Source organism: Microtus pennsylvanicus, chromosome 16, assembly GCF_037038515.1.
Source record: "Microtus pennsylvanicus isolate mMicPen1 chromosome 16, mMicPen1.hap1, whole genome shotgun sequence".
NCBI lineage: Eukaryota > Metazoa > Chordata > Mammalia > Rodentia > Cricetidae > Microtus > Microtus pennsylvanicus.
The window spans coordinates 49,535,219-49,555,300 of record NC_134594.1 but is presented as its reverse complement, the minus strand read 5'-3'; the positions used below and the strand labels follow the sequence as shown (position 1 = coordinate 49,555,300).

General features: G+C 39.0%; 1 long non-coding RNA gene across 1 annotated transcript; it reads right to left on the bottom strand.

The window, feature by feature from the left end:
• Positions 1-8,979: 8,979 nt before the first annotated feature.
• On the bottom strand, positions 8,980-17,966 carry LOC142836556 (uncharacterized). Its single transcript, XR_012908112.1, has 3 exons — positions 17,851-17,966; positions 13,621-13,835; positions 8,980-9,126 (listed from the first exon to the last, which is right to left on the bottom strand). It is a non-coding gene; the product is annotated as an uncharacterized LOC142836556 (long non-coding RNA).
• Between the last annotated feature and the right edge of the window lie 2,116 nt (positions 17,967-20,082).

Below are 20,082 nucleotides of genomic sequence, written 5' to 3'. Positions count from 1 at the left end.
TATTTTTTTTTAGCTGGGTAGAACACAGGAAACACCAACTGTCAGGTAAGGAGCCTAGTCGCCAGAACATGAACCAATTGCCTTAACCAAGATAGGGTGCCCAGGCTTTCAGCTCTTTTTTAATAGTTTTTACACCACTCCCCTTGGGCTGGAAGTGGCTATGGGACTACATTTCCCATGGTGCCCTGTGTCAGCGGCAGGAAGTGGCCAACCAAGACTCCATTTCCCAGCACTCCTGGCGCCCGTGACAGGAAGTGGTGACAGAGAGGACACTGGGGCCCTCGTGGGTGAGGGGCGGGGACACAGAGGTGATTGACAGGAGGGAGGGTGGGGACACAGATTTTACAAAACTGTCAATTCTGTGTATCCATTTCCGGATCCTGTGTGTTTTGTCAGTGACTGAGGTATGGGCAGTTTGTTTCCCATAGGCTGGTTTTGTCAATAAGAAGACAAGATCAAACTGGATCAGACCTGATCAAAGTGGATCAAACTGGATCAGACCAGTATAGACTGCTTCAAAACCGGATCAAACTGGATCAGACCGGATCAAACAGGTTCAATCTGGGTCAAACCAGTGTAGACTAGTTCAAAAGTGGATCAAAATGGATCAGACCGGATCAAACTGGATCGAACCAGTGTAGACTGGTTCAAAACTGGATCAAACTAGATCAGACTGAATCAAAAAGGTTCAAACTGGTTCGAATGATTGTGTCTTACTACCACAGAACTCTAGAAATAAATTGAATGGCATTTTCTACAGCTCTTTGAAGAGCTTGAAGACTATTTATACAAAATATAAACTATGTATCTAAAGAACCTCATTCGTCTAACTATAAATATGACCGACATGGATGACTGTTGATCTATAACTCTTAATCCCTATCTAAGAATAAATAAATAAATAGTAAATATATATATTACAGTATTATATTAAAGAATATACAACTGTGCCATCAATGCGAACAATTACCTCCAAATGTAACCAATGGATATCAATACATAAACAATATATAAGTATCTTAGTCATAGGTAGAAATGTACACTGTAATATGATATCCATATATCAACACAATATATATCAGTGCACAAAGATGTTTTAAACATAGGTATTAGCATGCATGCATACAATATTCAACATAATTTAACTTTGTATCCATATTCAAAAATCTATACCAATGTAATTATCTATAAACAATAACTCACCAATACCGTTATTACCTATCCAAATTTCCATCTTTTTTTTTTCAAAAAGATCCCTGAGCTTATAAAATTCCTCACGCAACCCTCAACTGTATATTAATTATAAGCAACCCCTAAGGATTCCGTGATAGTAAAAAAATCATGGTTAAATTTCAGCATCAATGTCCTTTAAAATTGCAAATGGTCTCTGAGTATTGTGTTGAGGTCTGCCAAAATATAGGCTTCTTATTTCCTAATTCAATTTCTGACTTATCCTCCCAATTTTACACCTGAATGCTGAGGTTTCCGATTTCTGCCATTCACAGATGAAGTGTTATTTCTAGAAATACCTTGGCTTTGATTCCTTTTTAGGTGTCCAAATTTACCACGATTAAAACATTTGGTAGGTTTATGTCCCCTCATCGCTTTAGAAATTGCTAATCCTATCCAAGATTCATCATCGTAATTCGAGGTCCTAAAAATTAAAAATAATTTCCTCAATCATTTCAAAGTTTTGTATCATTGCCTTTCTTAAATCCTGAATCTCCTTACCTGCAATGTGTCTCTAGGGATTCCAGTAAGGTATCAATTTTTTGTTCCCCATTCTGCACCTGTGAGTCCAAGGTCTCCATGTTTCCTTTGAAAGAGAATATATCGGGGCTGGAGAGATGGCTCAGAAGTTAAGAGCATTACCTGCTCTTCCAAAGGTCCTGAGTTTGAGTCCCGGCCACCCCATTCACAACCATCTGTAGTGAGGTCTGGTGCCCTCTTCTGGCCTGCAGGCATACACACAGAATATTGTATACATAATAAATAAATATAAAAATTAGAATATTGCATACACAATAAATGAATATAAATTAGAATATTGTATACATAATGAATAAACATAAAAAGTAGAATATTGTATACTTAGTAAATAAATAAATATTAACAAAATAAAGATAATACAGCCTCCTTGAATTGCCCCTGGATACCATGTAAGTTACCATCCTGGAAGTCTATCCTGTCCGTTTCCTTGTCAAAACTCGGCAATAACTTCTCAAAGTCATATTCAACAGCGTGCGACCTTTCAGGTAAATTCCTAGTACCATTATCTTAAAAAGTCAATTTGGGCTATCATGGAATCTGTGCTATCTATTGATGCCACATACTTCCACAATGAAAAAGAAACCTGCCGTTTCCCTGTCAGCCAGCAGAGGGCGCTGTTTCTGAGTTGCCACTGGAACCCTGACAAATCCTGTTTTAAAATAAATATGCTCTTTTATTTGATGGAATACTGGTAAAAAAAACAAGTCAATTGAGAGGTCACAGAGAGAAAATCCATAGGCCGGGCACTGAGCACAGGAAGTCAGAGAGTTTCTAGTGGCCAATAGGCAAGGCAGCCTGGCCTCCCTCCCTCCCTCAGTCGTGGCCTGTGCCTTGTGCGAGGAGCCAGCAGTTTGTTTGAAATTATCATGCCGCAGCTTTTCTTGCCAGGAATTTCTAGGAATAATATCTCCTCTGGGAATCACAAAGATAGGAGACTTCGGCCTTCAAGGGTCAGAGGTAGGTCTGTGATTTCAAGGTTTGGCAGCGCACGCCTTTAATCCCCATGCCTGGGACACATAGCCTGGCAGATCTCTGAGTTCTAGGGGTGGTGGCACACAATTTTATTTATTTATTTATTTATTTAAAATATTTATTTTATTTTATTTCTTTATTTTAACTATTTATTGAGTTATTTATTTCCAGTATTTATTTTAAATATTTATTTATTATGTATACACTATTCTGTCTGTGTGTACGCCTGCAGGCCAGCAGAGGGTGCCAGACCCCATGACAGATGGCTGTGAGCCACCATGGGGTGGCCGGGACTCGAACTCAGGACCCCAGGAAGAGCAGGCAATGCTCTAACCACTGAGCCATCTCTCCAGCACCAAGAAAATTTTTAAAATGATTTACAGTGTGTAAAAAATAGGGGCAGGCTAAAATGGGCAGTTCTTAAAGTGAAAAATCAAAAAAAAAAAGAGGAAGGGAGTTGCTGGGTGTGGTAGTACACACCTTTAATCCCAGTGCCTAGAGGGCAGAAACAGAAGGATCTCCGTGAGTTAATTAAAATTAAATTAAAATCAAGATACACAGAGAATCTGGATACTCTATGCTATCATGCTATGTTTTCATTGTTTGAGTCATGATAAGTAGCAACCGCGGCGAAAGGATATTTTTTTATCTGTGCTGCTAAATTAATTCAAGATAAATATTTTTAAAAGACCTTGAATGAAATTCAAAAGGAATGTTGCTCTGGAGAAGAGATTTTGCTTCTGAAAACGAGAGGCTGTGGGTTCATCCTGAGTTTCAAAGAAATAACTCTGAATTTTCTTTGGGTCCTTAAAAGATTCTCAGTGCCCCCAACCAGTGGGAATTAATCCAGGAATACTACGCACATATTCCCAAAAAAATGCAGTATGGGTATTTTCCCCTGTTTATCAAAAAAAAAAGAAAGAAAAGAAATTTTTTGGTTTTTTTTATATAAAGTTAAATATTGTTTTCTCAAGGTCTGTAAAAAAATTCTCTTTCGTTTTAATGGGTGATGTATCGAATTTATAGATTGCCGTTTCTATCGCTCCCATATTTACTTTGTGGATCCAATTCATCCAAGAGCATGGGAGATCTTTCAATATTTTTGGGTCCTTTTCAGTTTTTCTTCAAAGCCTTAAAGTATTGGCACATGGACCTTTCATTATTGGTTATTCTAAAATCAAGATACTTTATGCTATTTGTCACTGTTGTGAAATATGAGGTTTCCCTTATTTCCCCCTCTGCTTATCTATCCTTTGTGTATAGAAGAGGTATTTATTTTTATTTATTTTTTTAAAAAATTAATTTATTATGTATACAGTATTCTAATTTTTATATTTATTTATTCATCATGTATACAACATTCTAATTCTTATATTTATCTATTTATTCATTATGTATACAATATTTTGCTTCTCTTTCTATTTTTATATTTATTTATTATGTATACAATATTCTAATTTTATATTTATTTATTATGTATACAATATTCTAATTTTATATTTATTTATCATGTATGTAATATTCTAATTTTTATATTTATTTATCATGTATACAATATTCTAATTTTTATATTTATTTATTATGTATACAATATTCTAATTTTTATATTTATTTATTTATTATGTATACAATATTCTGCCTGTGTGTATGCCTGCAGGCCAGCAGAGGGCACCAGACCTCATGACAGACGGTTGTGAGCCACCATGGGGTTGCCAGGACTCGAACTCAGGACCTTTGGAAGAGCAGGCCGTGCTCTAACCACTGAGCCACCTCTCCAGCCTCTCCCCCCTTTTTATTTATTTTTTCATTTTTCGAGACAGGGTTTCTCTGTAGCTTTGGGTTCCTGTCCTGAAGCTCGCTCTTGTAGACCAGGCTGGCCTCGAACTCACAGAGATCCACCTGCCTCTGCAAAATTTTTTTTGTGGCATATTAAATGCACTTTGTTGCCAGGTATGTGGTCAATTTTGGAGAATTTTCTCGAGATGCTGAGCGGGTATATTCTTTACTATTTGGGTTGAATGTTCTACAGATGTCTGTTAAGTCCATTTATTTCATTATCTCCATTATTCCTCTTATTTCTCTGTTTGGTTTGAGGCATACATTGATTTCTAGTGATGTGGGTGCTTTTATATTACTGAAATTTATATTTGGAATTCATACTTCATCCTGATGAAATATTCCTGCCATGAGTACAAAGTTTCCATCTTATTCTCTTTTGATTGCTTTAAACAAATTAAGTTTGAAGTCATTTTTGTTATATATTACTAATTAGTATTAAACCTTTTTCCTTAGCTGCTCTTATTATTTTTTCTTAATACTGTATCTTTTTTGTTTTGATTATTATGTGGTGAGGCTTTTTTTCAGTCTATTTGGTGTTCTGTATTTTTCTTTTACCTTAATAGTAATATTATTTTTTATGTTGGGAAACATTTATTCTATAATTTTGTTTAATCCATTTCCTCCATTTCATTTTTCAAGTCTTCAACTCTTTCCATTACCGGTTTGATTGCTATTTCTTGGCTTCCTTTCCCAGGGTATCCTTGATGGATTTCTCATCTCTTCAGAGTTGTTGTTATTCTTCTCATGCATTTATTTAAAGTTGTTTTTCACATTGTGTCTTTTGGTCCCTGTCTCCTTTATAATTTTACGTTTAAAGTCTATTTCTTCTACTTCCTCCGGATTAGGGTGTTCAAATTCTCCTGTTGTATATTCCCTGGGTTCTCATGCTATCACGCTGTCTTTCACATTTTTGGAGGTGTTTGTGGATTTTTTTCTTTTTCTGCCTTCTTTTATTTCTCTTAGCTCTGGAGTCTCCTTTATCCACTCCACCCTGGAGTAGGCTGTGGTGGTGGTAAAATTTTAAAATTAAAAAAAAAAAAACGAATTTTACCTCAACACCCCGCAGAGGGATAGGAGCCCTCAGTGTGTTGTCATAGGAGCGGTGGGGCCGCCTCCTGCCCACCTGGCTAGCTTTCCACCCGAAATAATTACACAGAAACTGCATTCTTTTAAAAAACACTGCCTGGCCCATTAGTTTCAGCCTCTTAACCCATTTCTCCCTTTTTTTTAAAAAAATATTTATTTATTATGTATATAATATTCTAATTCTTTTTATATTTATTATGTATGCAATATTCTAATTTTTATATTTATTATGTATACAATATTCTAATTTTTACATTTATTTATTATGTATACAATATTCTGCCTGTGTGTATGCCTGCAGGCCAGCAGAGGGCACCAGACCACATTGCAGATGGTTGTGAGCCACCATGGGGTGGCCGAGACTCGAACTCAGGACCTCTTAGAAGAGCAGGCCGTGCTCTAACCACTGAGCCATCTCTCCAGCCCCCTCCCCTTTCATTTTGTATTAATGGAGTTTTTATTTCCTCACTTTGAGGCAGACTTGTTGGCAATCCCAAATCATAAGAATGAGAATATAAAAATGTAAGTTCCAGAAATGGAAACGTAGAATTAAAGAAAAATATGATTTTAACCATAGGAGAATGAGAGCGGACTGTTAGACAGATGCTGGAACTTTACAAGGGAAGACAATATTCAGATTAATGGAGATGCGTTAATATATGATTTAGCCATAAATACGCTTAAGCTGTTGTCCAATGAGTATTCAGGTAATGTGGTTTCTGTTTTATTATTTAATTATTTAGATCTTAGCATCCGGGAATATTCCAAGTAATGTGGTTTCTGTTTTATTATTTAATTATTTAGGTCTGAGCATCTGGGAATATTCCAAGTAATGTGGTTTCTGATTTATTATTTAATTATTTAGGTCTGAGCATCCGGGAATATTTCAAGTAATGTGGTTTCTGTTTTATATTTATTTATTTAATATGTATACAGTATTCTAATTTTGATATTGATTTAGAATGTACACGAGATTCTAATGTTCATATTTATTTATTATGCATAAAATATTCTACTTTTTATATTTATTATGCACACAATATTCTAATTTATATATTTGTTATGCACACAATATTCTAATTTTATATTTATTATGTATACAATATTGTAATCTTTATATTTATTTATTTAATATGTATACAATATTCTAATTTTATGTTTATTAATTATGTATAAAATATTCTAATTTTTACATTTATTTGTTATGTATACAATATTCTAATTTTATATTTACTTATTATGTATACAGTATTCTGTCTGCGTGTATGCCCTCACGCCAGCAGAGGGCGCCAGACCCCATCACAGATGATTGTGAGCCACCATGGGGTGGCAGGGACTCGAACCCAGGACCTCTAGGAGAGCAGGCCGTGCTCTTAACCTCTGAGCCATATCTTCAGCACCAAGAAAAATTTTAAAATGATTTACAATGTGTTCAAAATATGGGGCGGAGTACCGGGCAGGCAGGAAGGAAGGAGCCCTGCCTTTGAGGCCAGGGACATCCTGCCGCACCGAGTCCATCCCTGACTACAGTCAAAATAGACGCCCCGGGAAATCATGGGAGATAGCAGCGGGCAGGCAGGAAGGAAGGATCCCAGCCTTTGAGGCCAGGGACATCCTGCTGGACCGAGTCCATCGCTGACTACAGGCAACATGGTCGTCACGGGGAATCATGGGCGACATAGTCCCGCACAGCAGCAGGCAGGCAGGAAGGGAGGAGCCCGGCCTTTGAGGCCAGGGACATCCTGCTGGACCGAGTCAATCCCTGACTACAGTCAAAATGGATGCGCCGGGGAATCATGGGAGACAGCAGCGGGCAGGCAGGAAGGAAGGAGCCCAGCCTTTGAGGCCAGGGAAATCCTGCTGGACCTAGTCCATCGCTGACTACAGGCAACATGGTCGTCACGGGGAATCATGGGAGACGTAGTCCCGCACAGCAGCGGGCGGGCAGGAAGGGAGGAGCCCAGCCTTTGAGGCCAGGGACATCCTGCTGGACCAAGTCCATCACTGACTACAGGCAACATGGTCGTCACGGGGAATCATGGGAGATGTAGTCCCGCACAGCAGCGGGCGGGCAGGAAGGAAGGAGCCCAGCCTTTGAGGCCAGGGACATCCTGCTGGACCAAGTCCATCGCTGACTACAGGCAACATGGTCGTCACGGGGAATCATGGGAGATGTAGTCCTGCGGAGTAGTGGAGTGGCTCCCCACACCCCGCCCCACCCCTAGCCACGCCCTAACCTTAGGCCTAACCCAAACCCTAACCAAGCCCCAATCACAGCACTGCCCACCCCTTAGCAATGCCGCACCCCTGGCCCCCCACGAACCCTAGCCATGCCCACTCCTAGCACCGCCCACACCTAGCAATGCTCCACCCCTGGCCCGCCCCAAACCCAAGCCAGGCCACCTCCTAGCACTGCGCACCCCTGGCCAGCTCCCAACCCCAGCCACGCCCACTCCTAGCACCGCCCACCCCTGGCCCCACCACCACCCCTAGCCCCGCCCACTCCTAGCAGTCTTTTATTTCATCGATATTGAAATAGAAATATAATAATCCCTGCTGGGCCTCTACCTGCCCAGCAGGGACATCCTGCCGGACCGAATCCATTCCTGACTACAGGCAACATGGTCGTCACGGGGAATCATGGGAGACGTAGTCCCGCACAGCAGCGGGCGGGCAGGAAGGGAGGAGCCCAGCCTTTGAGGCCAGGGACATCCTGCTGGACCGAGTCCATCGCTGACTACAGGCAAAATGGTCGTCACGGGGAATCATGGGAGACAGCAGCGGGCAGGCAGGAAGGAAGGAGCCCAGCCTTTGAGGCCAGGGACATCCTGCTGGACCAAGTCCATCGCTGACTACAGGCAACATGGTCGTCACGGGGAATCCTGGGAGATGTAGTCCTGCGCAGTAGTGGAGTGGCTCCCCACACCCCGCCCCACCCCTAGCCACGCCCTAACCTTAGGCCTAACCCAAACCCTAAGCAAGCCCCAATCACAGCACCGCCCACCCCTTAGCAATGCCGCACCCCTGGCCCCCCACGAACCCTAGCCATGCCCACTCCTAGCACCGCCCACACCTAGCAATGCCTCACCCCTGGCCCGCCCCAAAACCAAGCCAGGCCAACTCCTAGCACTGTGTACCCCTAGCCCTGCCCACTCCTAGCAGTCTTTTATTTCATCGATATTGAAATAGAAATATAATAATCCCTGCTGGGCCTCTACCTGCTCGTTGACAAAGTCTCCGTTTACCTTTCATAATTAATCCAGAGATCTTTTCTCCATGATTTTTCATTTCTTTGATCCAGTTTGAACCAGTTTGATCCGGTCTGATCAGGCTTGATCCGGTTTTGAACCTGTCTACACTGGTTTGATCCAGTTTGATCCAGGTGCATCCGGTCTGATCCAGTTTTTTTTTACTTGGTTTTTGTCTTAAGAAGAGTCATTCTAAAATAGCATCTTCCCTCTGGATTAAATTAAATTTAAAATTAAAAATGAAAATTATTAAAATTAAAATTCCTGTAGGAGAAATTCAGGAAAGCAATACGAATAGAAGACCACGAAGATTTGGATCCACCCTATTTACATGTTTTTCCTGTAATTTTTTCCTAAACCGTCTTCATTTCCCTTTCCGCTTCTGCTGTTAACTCTCTGGGACTCTGCAAATCTTTGTCGCTATTTGAATTTTTGATTAAATGAATTTTTTTGGAAATCGTTAAGCGTCCCTACCCTGTCTCTCTTAATTTTTTCCCTTCTGTGCCCCTAATTTCTTTAAACCCATTCTGTCACCCGGGTAGTGAATGGATTAATTAATTTCATTAATTAATTTCAGGAGCTGTTTGGGATCCCCATCTAGGCAAAAAATATCTTTGCTGACTCAAACAATCTTTCTAAAGTAAAATCTACAAACTCTAGCACTCGGGTTCACGTGGCAATAAAGTTTTGTGAGAAATAAAGAAAACCTGTTTGGCGTGGTTTTTTTTCGTCATCATTATTATTTTTTTTATTATGAAATAAATATTAAAACTTTTTTTTGAGTCAAATAGCAAAATGCAATCCGTAGAATGGTATTTTATAGATTTATGGAATCGCTTGCGTGTGATTTCCAAGGCTTCATTTACAATGTATCGACTCATGCTCGTGCGGTTTAGCGTTCCCAGTGGGAGTGCAGTCGACTTTTATCTCCCAGTTTGCTGAGCGTTAATATGTGTAGGCACTGGGAAGGCAAATTTTTCTCCATCCTTTTCTTTTTTTAAATATTTATCTATTTGTACACAATATTCTAATTTTGTATTTATTTATTATGGTCACAATATTCTAATTTTATATTTATTTATTATGCACACAATATTCTAATTGTATATTTATTTATTATCCATACAATATTGTAATTTTTACATGTATTTATTATGCATACAATATTCTACTATTTATATGTATCTATTATGTATACAATATTCTAAATTTTATATTTATTTAAAATATACACAATATTCTTATTTTATATTTATTATGCACACAATATTCTAATTTTTATATTTATTATGTATACAATATTCTAATTTTAATATTTATTTATTTAATATATATACAGTATTCTAATTTTGATATTGATTTAGAATGTACACAAGATTCTAATTTTCATATTTATTTATTATGCACACAATATCCTACTTTTTATATTTATTATGCAGACAATATTCTAATTTATATATTTGTTATGCACACAATATTCTATTTTTTATATTTATTATGTATACAATATTGTAATCCTTATATTTATTTATTTAATATGTATACAATATTCTAATTTTATGTTTATTAATTATGTATAAAATATTCTAATTTTTACATTTATTTATTATGTATACAATATTCTAATTTTATATTTACTTATTATGTATACAGTATTCTGTCTGCGTGTATGCCCTCACGCCAGCAGAGGGCGCCAGACCCCATCACAGATGGTTGTGAGCCACCATGGGGTGGCAGGGACTCGAACCCAGGACCTCTAGGAGAGCAGGCCGTGCTCTTAACCTCTGAGCCATCTCTTCAGCACCAAGAAAAGTTTTAAAATGATTTACAATGTGTTAAAAATATGGGCAGGCTAAAAGTTGAAGTTCTTAAAGTAAAAATCGAAAATCCCAGTGCCTGGAGGGGAGAGACAGACAGATCTCCGTGAGTCAATTAAAATTAAATTAAAATCAAGTACAAAAATACAGATACACGGAGAATCGTGACACTCTATGCTATCATGTTATCTTTTCATGGTTTGAGTCGTGAGGAGTGGCAACCGCGGCGAGAAAGGATATTTGTTTATTAATGAATTACTTAATTCAAGGTAAATATTTTTGAAATACCTTGAATGAAATTCAAAAGCAATGTTACTCTGGAGAAGAGAATTTGCTTTTGAAAACGAGAGGCTGTGGGTTCATCCTGTTTTTCAAAGGAAATAATCCTAAATTTTCTTCGGGTCCCTATAAGATGATCCATGCCCCAAACCAGTAGGAATTATCCAGGAATACCACGCACACATTTCCCCCCCAAAAAATCACTGTGCGTATTTTCCCCTGTTTTTCAAAAAAAAAAAAAGACATTTTTTGGTTTTTTTTTTATAAAGTTGAATATTGTTGTTTCCTCAAGGTCTGTAAAAATTTATTTTACGTTTTCACAGGTAATGTATCAAATTTATAGATCGCCATTGCTGTAGCTCCCATATTTGTTGATCCTACTCCTACAAGACCTTGGGAGATTTTTCAATATTTTTGGGTCCTTTTCAGGTTTTCTTCAAAGCCTTAAAGTCTTATCAAATGGATTTTTCATTATCAGTTATGGTGACCCCAAGTTACTTTATGCTGTTTGTCACTGTTGTGAAATACAAAGTTTCTCTTGTTTCTCCCTCTGCTTCTCTATCCTTTGTGTATAGAAGAGGTGTTTATTTTTTATTTTTATTTATTTTTAAAAAATATTTATTGATTTATGATGTACACAATATCCTAATTTTTATATTTATTTATTTATTATGTGTACAATATTCTAATTTTCCAGGTGGGAAGCAGATGCGGCGCCGTGGGGACACAGAGCTCTGTCCACTCCCCCCCCCCCGCCTCACTGATTAAATACAAACGATCTATTTATTATTCAACATTATTAATCGTCCATGATATTAACTAGTTTTAAATATGAATCTAATTAACATCGATGAAATAGGCGGATGATTGAATATAGATGCAGAGCAGTTGGGGGGGGCTGTAAGGGGGGGAAATTGGCAGGCACAGGGGATCATGGGAGATGTAGTCCCGTGGAGCAGCGGGCAGGCAGGAAGAGGAAGGAGCCCGGCCTTTGAGGCCAGGGACATCCTGCTGGACCGAGTCCATCCCTAACTACAGTCAAAATAGACGCCCCGGGGAATCATGGGCGATAGCAGCGGGCAGGCAGGAAGGAAGGAGCGCGGCCTTTGAGGCCAGGGACATCCTGCTGGACCAAGTCCATCCCTGACTACAGTCAAAATAGACGCCCCGGGGAATCATGGGCGATAGCAGCGGGCAGGCAGGAAGGAAGGAGCGCGGCCTTTGAGGCCAGGGACATCCTGCTGGACCGAGTCCATCCCTGACTACAGTCAAAATGGATGCGCCGGGAAATCATGGGAGACAGCAGCAGGCAGGCAGGAAGGAAGGAGCCCGGCCTTTGAGGCCAGGGACATCCTGCTGGACCAAGTCCATCGCTGACTACAGGCAACATGGTCGTCACGGGGAATCATGGGAGATGTAGTCCTGCGGAGTAGTGGAGTGGCTCCCCACACCCCGCCCCACCCCTAGCCACGCCCTAACCTTAGGCCTAACCCAAACCCTAACCAAGCCCCAATCACAGCACAGCCCACCCCATAGCAATGCTGCACCCCTGGCCCCGCCACGAACCCTAGCCATGCCCCACTCCAAGCACCGCCCACCCCATAGCCATGCCACACAACCGGCTCTGCCCCAACGCCTAGCCTCGCCCACTTTTAGCACCGCCCACCCCATAGCTCTACCGCAACCCTGGCCCTGCCCCAAACACTGGCCACGTCCACACCTAGCAATGCTGCACCCCTGGCCCACCCCAAACCCAAACCAGGCCAACTCCTAGCACTGCGCACCCCTGGCCAGCTCCCAACCCCAGCCACGCCCACTCCTAGCACCGCCCACCCCTGGCCCCGCCACCACCCCTAGCCCCGCCCACTCCTAGCAGTCTTTTATTTCATCGATATTGAAATAGAAATATAATAATCCCTGCTGGGCCTCTACCTGCCCAGCAGGGACATCCTGCCGGACCGAATCCATTCCTGACTACAGGCAACATGGTCGTCACGGGGAATCATGGGAGACGTAGTCCCGCACAGCAGCGGGCGGGCAGGAAGGGAGGAGCCCAGCCTTTGAGGCCAGGGACATCCTGCTGGACCGAGTCCATCGCTGACTACAGGCAAAATGGTCGTCACGGGGAATCATGGGAGACAGCAGCGGGCAGGCAGGAAGGAAGGAGCCCAGCCTTTGAGGCCAGGGACATCCTGCTGGACCAAGTCCATCGCTGACTACAGGCAACATGGTCGTCACGGGGAATCCTGGGAGATGTAGTCCTGCGCAGTAGTGGAGTGGCTCCCCACACCCCGCCCCACCCCTAGCCACGCCCTAACCTTAGGCCTAACCCAAACCCTAAGCAAGCCCCAATCACAGCACCGCCCACCCCTTAGCAATGCCGCACCCCTGGCCCCCCACGAACCCTAGCCATGCCCACTCCTAGCACCGCCCACACCTAGCAATGCCTCACCCCTGGCCCGCCCCAAAACCAAGCCAGGCCAACTCCTAGCACTGTGTACCCCTAGCCCTGCCCACTCCTAGCAGTCTTTTATTTCATCGATATTGAAATAGAAATATAATAATCCCTGCTGGGCCTCTACCTGCTCGTTGACAAAGTCTCCGTTTACCTTTCATAATTAATCCAGAGATCTTTTCTCCATGATTTTTCATTTCTTTGATCCAGTTTGAACCAGTTTGATCCGGTCTGATCAGGCTTGATCCGGTTTTGAACCTGTCTACACTGGTTTGATCCAGTTTGATCCAGGTGCATCCGGTCTGATCCAGTTTTTTTTTTACTTGGTTTTTGTCTTAAGAAGAGTCATTCTAAAATAGCATCTTCCCTCTGGATTAAATTAAATTTAAAATTAAAAATGAAAATTATTAAAATTAAAATTCCTGTAGGAGAAATTCAGGAAAGCAATACGAATAGAAGACCACGAAGATTTGGATCCACCCTATTTACATGTTTTTCCTGTAATTTTTTCCTAAACCGTCTTCATTTCCCTTTCCGCTTCTGCTGTTAACTCTCTGGGACTCTGCAAATCTTTGTCGCTATTTGAATTTTTGATTAAATGAATTTTTTTGGAAATCGTTAAGCGTCCCTACCCTGTCTCTCTTAATTTTTTCCCTTCTGTGCCCCTAATTTCTTTAAACCCATTCTGTCACCCGGGTAGTGAATGGATTAATTAATTTCATTAATTAATTTCAGGAGCTGTTTGGGATCCCCATCTAGGCAAAAAATATCTTTGCTGACTCAAACAATCTTTCTAAAGTAAAATCTACAAACTCTAGCACTCGGGTTCACGTGGCAATAAAGTTTTGTGAGAAATAAAGAAAACCTGTTTGGCGTGTTTTTTTTCCGTCATCATTATTATTTTTTTTATTATGAAATAAATATTAAAACTTTTTTTTGAGTCAAATAGCAAAATGCAATCCGTAGAATGGTATTTTATAGATTTATGGAATCGCTTGCGTGTGATTTCCAAGGCTTCATTTACAATGTATCGACTCATGCTCATGCGGTTGATCGTTCCCAGTGGGAGTGCAGTCGACTTTTATCTCCCAGTTTGCTGAGCGTTAATATGTGTAGGCACTGGGAAGGCAAATTTTTCTCCATCCTTTTCTTTTTTTAAATATTTATCTATTTGTACACAATATTCTAATTTTGTATTTATTTATTATGGTCACAATATTCTAATTTTATATTTATTTATTATGCACACAATATTCTAATTGTATATTTATTTATTATCCATACAATATTGTAATTTTTACATGTATTTATTATGCATACAATATTCTACTATTTATATGTATCTATTATGTATACAATATTCTAATTTTCATATTTATTTATTAAGTATACAATATTCTAATTTTTATATTTATTATGTATACAATATTCTAATTTTTATATTTATTTATTTAATATGTATATAGTATTCTAATTTTGATATTGATTTAAAATGTACACAAGATTCTAAATTTCATATTTATTTATTATGCACACAATATTCTAATTTATATATTTATTATGCAGACAATATTCTAATTTATATATTTGTTATGCACACAATATTCTAATTTTTATATTTATTATGTATACAATATTGTAATCTTTATATTTATTTATTTAATATGTATATAGTATTCTAATTTTGATATTGATTTAGAATGTACACAAGATTCTAATTTTCATATTTATTTATTATGCACACAATATTCTAATTTATATATTTATTATGCAGACAATATTCTAATTTATATATTTGTTATGCACACAATATTCTAATTTTTATATTTATTATGTATACAATATTGTAATCTTTATATTTATTTATTTAATATGCATACAATATTCTAATTTTCTGTTTATTAATTATGTATAAAATATTCTAATTTTTACATTTATTTATTATGTATACAATATTCTAATTTTATATTTACTTATTATGTATACAATATTCTGTCTGCGTGTATGCCCTCACGCCAGCAGAGGGTGCCAGACCCCATCACAGATGGTTGTGAGCCACCATGGGGTGGCAGGGACTCGAACCCAGGACCTCTGGGAGAGCAGGCCATGCTCTTAACCTCTTCAGCACCAAGAAAAGTTTTAAAATGATTTACAATGTGTTAAAAATATGGGCAGGCTAAAAGTTGAAGTTCTTAAAGTAAAAATCGAAAAATAAGGAATAAAGAGAGTTGCTGGATGTGGTAGCACACGCCTTTAATCCCAGTGCCTGGAGGGCAGAGACAGACAGATCTCCGTGAGTCAATTAAAATTAAATTAAAATCAAGTACAAAAATACAGATACACGGAGAATCGTGACACTCTATGCTATCATGTTATCTTTTCATGGTTTGAGTCGTGAGGAGTGGCAACCGCGGCGAGAAAGGATATTTGTTTATTAATGAATTACTTAATTCAAGGTAAATATTTTTGAAATACCTCGAATGAAATTCAAAAGCAATGTTACTCTGGAGAAGAGAATTTGCTTCTGAAAACGAGAGGCTGTGGGTTCATCCTGTTTTTCAAAGGAAATAATCCTAAATTTTCTTCGGGTCCCTATAAGATGATCCGTGCCCCAAACCAGTAGGAATTATCCAGGAATACCACGCACACATTTCCCCCCCAAAAAATCACTGTGCGTATTTTCCCCTGTTTTTCAAAAAAAAAAAAAACATTTTTTTGGTTTTTTTTTTTTTTATAAAGTTGAATATTGTTGTTTCCTCAAGGTCTGTAAAAATTTATTTTACGTTTTCATGGGTAATGTATCAAATTTATAGATCGCCATTGCTGTAGCTCCCATATTTGTTGATCCTACTCCTACAAGACCTTGGGAGATTTTTCAATATTTTTGGGTCCTTTTCAGGTTTTCTTCAAAGCCTTAAAGTCTTATCAAATGGATTTTTCATTATCAGTTATGGTGACCCCAAGTTACTTTATGCTGTTTGTCACTGTTGTGAAATACAAAGTTTCTCTTGTTTCTCCCTCTGCTTCTCTATCCTTTGTGTATAGAAGAGGTGTTTATTTTTTATTTTTATTTATTTTTAAAAAATATTTATTGATTTATGATGTACACAATATCCTAATTTTTATATTTATTTATTTATTATGTGTACAATATTCTAATTTTCCAGGTGGGAAGCAGATGCGGCGCAGCGGGGACACAGAGCTCTGTCCTCTCCCCTCCCCCCCGCCTCACTGATTGAATACAAACGATCTATTTATTATTCAACATAATTAATCGTCCATGATATTAACTAGTTTTAAATATGAATCTAATTAACATCGATGAAATAGGCGGATGATTGAATATAGATGCAGAGCAGTTGGGAGGGGCTGTAAGGGGGGGAAATTGGCAGGCACAGGGGATCATGGGAGATGTAGTCCCGCGGAGCAGCGGGCAGGCAGGAAGGAAGGAGCCCAGCCTTTGAGGCCAGGGACATCCTGCTGAACCGAGTCCATCCCTGACTACAGTCAAAATGGATGCGCCGGGGAATCATGGGAGACAGCAGCGGGCAGGCAGGAAGGAAGGAGCCCAGCCTTTGAGGCCAGGGACATCCTGCTGGACCAAGTCCATAGCTGACTACAGGCAAAATGGTCATCACAGGGAATCATGGGAGATGTAGTCTCCCAGAGCACTGGGCAGGCAGGAAGGAAGGAGCCCGGCCTTTGAGGCCAGGGACATCCTGCTGGACCGAGTCCATCCCTGACTACAGTCAAAATGGACGCCCCGGTGAATCATGGGCGATAGCAGCGGGCAGGCAGGAAGGGAGGAGCCTGGCCTTTGAGGCCAGGGACATCTTGCTGGTCTGAGTCCATTGCTGACTACAGGCAAAATGGTTGTCACGGGGAATCATGGGAGATGTAGTCCAGCGAAGCAGTGGAGTTGCACCCCACACCTTGCCCCACCCCTAGCCACGCCCTAACCCTAGGACTAACCCAAACCCTAACCAAGCCCCAATCACAGCACCGCCCACCCCATAGAAATGCCGCACCCCTGGCCCCGCCCCCAACCCTAGCCACGCCCCACTCCTAGTATTGCCCACCCATGGCCATTCCACACCCCCGGCTCCGCCCCAACCCCTAGCCACGCCCACTCCTAGCACCGCCCACCCCTGGCCCTCTCCCAACCCTAGCCATGCCCGTTCCTAGGACCGCCCACCCCTGGCCCACCCGAACCAAGCCACGCCCTCTTGTTGTCCAGACCACAAACCCCAGCCACGCCAACTCCTAGCCCCGTCCACCCTAGCCCCGCCCACTCCTAGCAGTCTTTTATTTCATGGATATTGAAATAGAAATATAATAATCCCTGCTGGGCCTCTACCTGCTCGTTGACAAAGTCTCTGTTTACCTTTCATAATTAATCCAGAGATCTTTTCTCCATGAGTTTTCATTCTTTGATCCAGTTTGAACCAGTTTGATCTGGTCTGATCAGGCTTGATCCGGTTTTGAATCTGTCTACACTGGTTTGATCCAGTTTGATCCAGTCTGATCCAGTTTTTTTTTTTTTTTACTTGATTTGTGTCTTAAGAAGAGTCATTCTAGCTGGGCGGTGGTGGTGCATGCCTGTAATCCCAGCACTTGGGAGTCAGAGGCAGGCGGATCTCTGTGAGTTCGAGACCAGCCTGGTCTACAAGAGCTAGTTCCAGGACAGGCTCCAAAACCACAGAGAAACCCTGTCTCGAAAAACCAAAAAAAAAAAAAAAAGAAGAGTCATTCTAAAATAGCATCTTCCCTCTGGATTAAATTAAATTTAAAATTAAAAATGAAAACTATTAAAATTAAAATTCCTGTAGGAGAAATTCAGGAAAGCAATACGAATACAAGACCACGAAGATTTGGATCCACCCTATTTACATGTTTTTTCTGTAATTTTTTCCTAAACTGTCTTCATTTCCCTTTCCGCTTCTGCTGTTAACTCTCTGGGACTCTGCATATCTTTGTCGCTATTTGAATTTTTGATTAAATGAATTTTTTTGGAAATCGTTAAGCGTCCCTATCCTGTCTCTCTTAATTTTTTCCCTTCTGTGCCCCTAATTTCTTTAAACCCATTCTGTCACCCGGGTAGTGAATGGATTAATTAATTTCATTAATTAATTTCAGGAGCTGTTTGGGATCCCCATCTAGGCAAAAAATATCTTTGCTGACTCAAACAATCTTTCTAAAGTAAAATCTACAAACTCTAGCACTCGGGTTCACGTGGCAATAAAGTTTTGTGAGAAATAAAGAAAGCCTGTTTGGCGTATTTTTTTCCGTCATCATTATTATTATTTTTATTATGAAATAAATATTAAAACTTTTTTTTGAGTCAAATAGCAAAATGCCATCCGTGGAATGGTATTTTATAGATTTATGGAATCTCTTGCGTGTGATTTCCAAGGGTTCATTTACAACGTATCGACCCGTGCTTGTGCGGTTGAGCATTCCCAGTGGAAGTGCAGTCGACTTTTATCTCCCAGTTTGCTGAGCGTTAATATGTGTAGGCACTGGGAAGGCAAATTTTTCTCCATCCTTTTCTTTTTTTAAATATTTATCTATTTGTACACAATATTCTAATTTTGTATTTATTTATTATGGTCACAATATTCTAATTTTATATTTATTTATTATGCACACAATATTCTAATTGTATATTTATTTATTATCCATACAATATTGTAATTTTTACATGTATTTATTATGCATACAATATTCTACTATTTATATGTATCTATTATGTATACAATATTCTAATTTTCATATTTATTTATTAAGTATACAATATTCTAATTTTTATATTTATTATGTATACAATATTCTAATTTTTATATTTATTTATTTAATATGTATATAGTATTCTAATTTTGATATTGATTTAAAATGTACACAAGATTCTAAATTTCATATTTATTTATTATGCACACAATATTCTAATTTATATATTTATTATGCAGACAATATTCTAATTTATATATTTGTTATGCACACAATATTCTAATTTTTATATTTATTATGTATACAATATTGTAATCTTTATATTTATTTATTTAATATGTATATAGTATTCTAATTTTGATATTGATTTAGAATGTACACAAGATTCTAATTTTCATATTTATTTATTATGCACACAATATTCTAATTTATATATTTATTATGCAGACAATATTCTAATTTATATATTTGTTATGCACACAATATTCTAATTTTTATATTTATTATGTATACAATATTGTAATCTTTATATTTATTTATTTAATATGCATACAATATTCTAATTTTCTGTTTATTAATTATGTATAAAATATTCTAATTTTTACATTTATTTATTATGTATACAATATTCTAATTTTATATTTACTTATTATGTATACAATATTCTGTCTGCGTGTATGCCCTCACGCCAGCAGAGGGTGCCAGACCCCATCACAGATGGTTGTGAGCCACCATGGGGTGGCAGGGACTCGAACCCAGGACCTCTGGGAGAGCAGGCCATGCTCTTAACCTCTTCAGCACCAAGAAAAGTTTTAAAATGATTTACAATGTGTTAAAAATATGGGCAGGCTAAAAGTTGAAGTTCTTAAAGTAAAAATCGAAAAATAAG